This window comes from Orcinus orca, chromosome 10, assembly GCF_937001465.1.
Source record: "Orcinus orca chromosome 10, mOrcOrc1.1, whole genome shotgun sequence".
Lineage (NCBI taxonomy): Eukaryota > Metazoa > Chordata > Mammalia > Artiodactyla > Delphinidae > Orcinus > Orcinus orca.
Window position 1 is genome coordinate 72,615,015 of NC_064568.1, and position 4,920 is coordinate 72,619,934.

Consider the following 4,920-nt stretch of genomic DNA (forward strand, 5'->3'; position numbering starts at 1 on the left):
ATGTATTTACTCATGGGTCTGTTGTGAGGATTCCTTCAGATAGTCTGGGCAACAGCATGGGCTAAGTGCTCCATAGATGTTAGACACTGTTCTCACCTGGGGTGGTGGCAGCTCTGGCTTGGGCTGCTCAGAGTTCTGAGAAGAGGGGGATGAGTTTAAGTTGGGGGAGGCAGGAAAGGCCTACTGAGTAAGAGACAGTTTGAACTGGGAGAGGCTGATGAAAGGGGGGCTTTACAAAGATCATCTGGGGCAGGGGTTCTCAGCAAGGGCCACTGGCATTGTCTGGAGACATTTTTAGTTGTCACAACTCACAGTGAGGTGGCGTGGGCAGTGCTCCTAGCATCTAGAAGGTAGAGGTCGGAGATGCCGCTAAACATCCTCCCATACACAGGGCAGCCCTCACAACAAAGAATGATCTAGTCCAAAATGTCAATGGCACCGTTGTTGAGAAAGCTTGATCTGGAGGATAGGATTTGGTGGCAATGGGAAAGCATTCCAGCAGGGAAAGGAAGTCCTGATACAAACTGCGGCCAAGCAGCATTGGGGAATGTCCAGAGGTGCCCTTGTTCCAACCTTCATCCCTCAGGCTGCAAGTTCTTGTCCACCTCCCTGATTTCAGAACTTGCTGAGGGTCTAGAAGGCTCATCCTGGATCCGGTTTCTTTGCTGCTCTTAGGCGAGACTTGGATAAAGCAGAGCAGATTCTCAGGAAATTTGTGAGGCCACAGTCTCATTGGAACCACTATTGGAGGAAACCCCTAAGGTCTCAGGGGTCAGAGGGGGAGGGACTTGTCCACCATCATGTAGTGCAGCTGGGGATGCTGGGACTTGATCCTCAAGCTCTATTCTTTTTTTTTTTTTTTTGCGGTACGCGGGCCTCTCACTGCCGTGGCCTCTCCCGTTGCGGAGCACAGGCTCCAGACGCGCAGGCTCAGCGGCCATGGCTCACGGGCCCAGCCGCGCCGCGGCATGTGGGATCCTCCCGCACCGGGGCACGAACCCGCGTCCCCTGCATCGGCAGGCGGACTCTCAACCACTGCGCCACCAGGGAAGCCCATGAGGGTTTTTTTTTAATAATTATTTTTATTTATTTGGCTGAGCCGGGTCTTAGTTGCAGCCTGTGGGATCTTCATTGCGGCATGTGGGATCTAATTCCCCGACCAGGAATTGAACCCAGGCCGCCTGCATTGGGAACGCAGAGTCTTAACCCCTGGACCACCAGGGAAGTCCTGAGGTTTCTTTTTGAAGTGATAAAATGTTTTAAAGTTGATTGTGATGGTTACACATATTTATGAATATACTAAAAACCATTGAATTGTACGCTTTAAATGGGTGAATGCAGTATATGAACTGTACCTCAATAAAGCTATTCTTAAAAATAATTAAGAGTAGGTATTACAGAGGCTCCCCTTCCTATACTACCCATCACCGATATTTAGAAAAATTCCGTATAAAGAATAAAATTTTCAACAGCAACAAAAACCATCCAATGCCTAGGAATAAATCTAATGAAAAATGTATAAGACCTCTACCCTGAAACTATAAGACATTATTGAGAGAATTTAAAGACCTAAATAAATGGAGAGATATACCCTGTTCATGAATGTGAAGATTCATAATTTAATGATATTAGTTCTCACCAACAGATCTATAGATTCAATACAGTTCCAATCAAAATCCCATCATCAGGTTTATGGAAATTGAACTCAGGTGGACCTGACTCCATGGCCCGCTGGAACTGGACACTATAGAATAAAATCCAAGGGTCACAGTGTCCCGCATACACAGGGTTACAGGCAGCCATAACTGAAAGACCATCAAGACCCTCAATCAGAAGATCAGGACCCTGGAAAACCCAATCGGGAGTAGAATGAGAAGATAAAATATATTTTCAGTTAAAACAGACCCTTACCATGCTTTCAGCAGACACAAGAGAAAGACCATAAGTGACTACATGTATTTTTATTTAAACCAGAATGGTAGAGAGAACTGGGGTTTGCCACCCTCCACAAGTGACATCACTGGGGCTATGGCTTCCTGGCTTGGGAAGTGGCTCCCTCCCAGTGGGATATAGGTGTGCAGGGGCTCCTCTGGCCAGCACTTGGAGAATGGGCTAAGAAATCCCTGAGGCCACACGCCCATGGGTACCGGCCTGCGTAGTGGCGTGGCACTGCAGGAAGCTCTTGACCTGTCCCGAGAGAGCAGCTGGGACTTAGCCTTGGCCTTGGGCTTTGGAGAACTCCGGGAGAGTTGAGATTTGAATGAGACAATCCCCGGAGAAGGCAGCTGCTTCCTTCCTGATGGCAAGTTGGGGAGCGCCTGAGAGGCTAGGGAGACTGGAGGGGGCCGGGGGTGTAACACGGCCTTGGTCCTCAGGCTGCACCCACAGAGGCAGGACTCAGAGGCGTGGGGCACAGAGAAGCAGAGCCTATTCCCTGATGAGTGACAGGGCAGAGCCCCCGGGCTGCCCTCTGCCTCCCATCTCGACTCCTTGGGGTGCCAGGCTTTCCTAGAAGGGGGAAATTGCAGATCAGTTGAAAAGAGACTTAGAAGAATTTTTTTTTTTAAATGCAGGCACAGTGCTTCCCTACCTCAATACAGTACTCACTCTGCATCTTTCTGAAGAAAGCTCTCTTCCTCCTGGATTGAGGACTTGACAGATTCTACAACAGAGTTTCTCTTCATTCTCTCTGAAAAGAGAGTGGAATTGAGAGCTGGCGGGGAGCGAACTGAGGGCTCAGAATAGCAGTGAGCCAGAGGAGCTTTCAGAGGAGGGATGGGGGGCAAAGGGCAAGGAGAAGCGTGGTACCTTCAGGGTGGAGGATTAGAACACCCCCAAACCCTCTGTCCCAACACACACCTCCAGTAGGGGAATCAGTCAGACTCACTGTTATATAGTCTGGAACTGAAAAGTGAGAGGGGAAGAGAGGAAAGATGTAACTGGGGACAGAGGGGGAATTCTCTTTTCCCACCTACTGAAGTGTCTTTTTGACTCCACAGAAGTCTACTTGGTATGCGTCATAGTAGGGCCCCTGTCCCTACTGTGATGTCACAGAAGGGTTCCAGCTGGTAAGAGCTGTGGACCCCAGGTTCTCCCTGGAGCCTGGAAGCTTCTGCCTCTTCCCCTTCTGGTACACTAGGAGCATCCTTTCCAGAAACACTCAGATGCATTACCGTGTGCCCGCACCATGGGACCTGACCCTAAGAATGTGCCAGTCTCCCTGATCTCCTGGGACTTGCAGTCTAGCTGGAGAGAAGCTCACAAAGGACACTCTGTGGGTCCCACTGGTGTGTACGCTGGACCAAGAGTGTTGGCACCAAGAGCTAATAAGGTCCATTTCTGCGGGTTGGGGAGTCCAGAAATCTTCCTGCTGGAGGAGAAAGTGTGGAGCTGGGCTTAAGGATGGATGAGATTTGAGTGGAGGAACCCAGAAAAGGTAACCGGGACAACTGCAAAGCAGGGTCAGGAGCCGAAAGACCAGCTCAGCTGGGGCAGGGATTCACATTCGTGGGAACCAGGCAATAAGAGGGGAGGAAAAACAGCGTGGAACCCTACTGGGGAGGTTGGGTGCCAAGGTGAGGACTTGGGGCTTATTGAGGGTAATGGAAAGCCCCAGGGAAATGAGGTGAGCTAGAGGCAGGGTCCTCACAGGACTCAAGTTTGGAGAATTGAAAGAAAGTTTGATAAAGTGTGTACTTGTTTACTAGGGCTTCTGTAATGAATTACTACAAACTGGATGCTAAAACAACAGAAATTTCCTTCTCTCCCAGTTTTGGAAGCCAGACGTCTGAAACCAAGGTGTCGGCGAGGTTAGTTCTTTCTAGAGACTCAGAGAAAACTGTCACGTGCCTCTCCCAGCTTCTGGTGGTTGCGGGCAATCCTTGGCGTTCCTCGGCTTGCATCACTCCAAGATCTGCCTCCGTCATCACATGGGCTTCTTCCCTAGTTGTCTTCACATGGCCTCTTATAAGGAAGGATACCACTCATTGGAGTTAGGGCCCACCGCAAATCAGTATGATCTTAACTAATTACATCTACAAAGACCTTCTTTCCAGATAAGGTCACATTCTGGGATTCTAGGTAGAGATGAATTTGGGAGGGGGGAGACACAATTCAACTCAGCACAAAGGGACTATTATTTACAAAGGTAGAGATAGGTGGAGGGAAACCCCAAGGGATAGTGCAGCATCCAGGGCTATAAAAGGAGAGAGCAGTGAGCACCTCTTAAAGGCAAGAGGAAGGAAAGTCAGACAAAGAAGGCCACTTGGAGGAGAGCTGTGACCTTTGGTGGAAAGCAGCAGGGCAACACGTGCTCTGCCCTCTGCTCCCTCCCTCACACCTTCAGTCATGCTTCCCACCCAACAGGAAACCAGAGGCAAGGGGGCCATTGAGGCAGCCCATACAGATCACCGTCCCAAGGTGGCCAAGAAGGGGTTCTGGAGAGGCGGACGGAAGTTAGCCAGCAAGGGGTTGACAGTCAGCAAGACTGAGAGGATACAGATGAAGGCCCTGGAAGGGCCTGTAAGATGAAGATCTGTACAGAGACTGTGGAGTGAGGGTGTCTCCCCAGACCCCGTGTCTGGCGTTCTTTAGACCTCAGTCGTGTGGGTGAGCTCTGGGTACCCATCTGTATCAGGGCAGGGAGACTTGGGGTAGAAGGATGGACCCCAGATCCTGGAAAAGAAGTATGACGGGAGCACTTAAGGCGTCTGAGTCCACACACTGGCCCAGGATCAAACTTAGGCCTGGTTACGTTCGTTGGTGGACTCCAAGGTTTTGAAACTTGAATTTGAACACCTTCAGGTAGGGCCTTCATGCTCAGATTCACCCTCAGCCTCAACCACTCCCCCATTGTTCTGTCCAGGGCCCACCTTACTGCTGTCCACCACCTGCCCAGCCCCAGGAGGCATTTGAGTGCCC

General features: G+C 50.4%; 1 long non-coding RNA gene across 1 annotated transcript; it reads right to left on the bottom strand.

Moving 5' to 3' along the window:
* Positions 1-1,896: 1,896 nt before the first annotated feature.
* On the bottom strand, positions 1,897-3,594 carry LOC125965590 (uncharacterized). The gene is made up of 3 exons (XR_007479652.1): positions 2,860-3,594; positions 2,608-2,689; positions 1,897-2,508 (listed from the first exon to the last, which is right to left on the bottom strand). It is a non-coding gene; the product is annotated as an uncharacterized LOC125965590 (long non-coding RNA).
* Between the last annotated feature and the right edge of the window lie 1,326 nt (positions 3,595-4,920).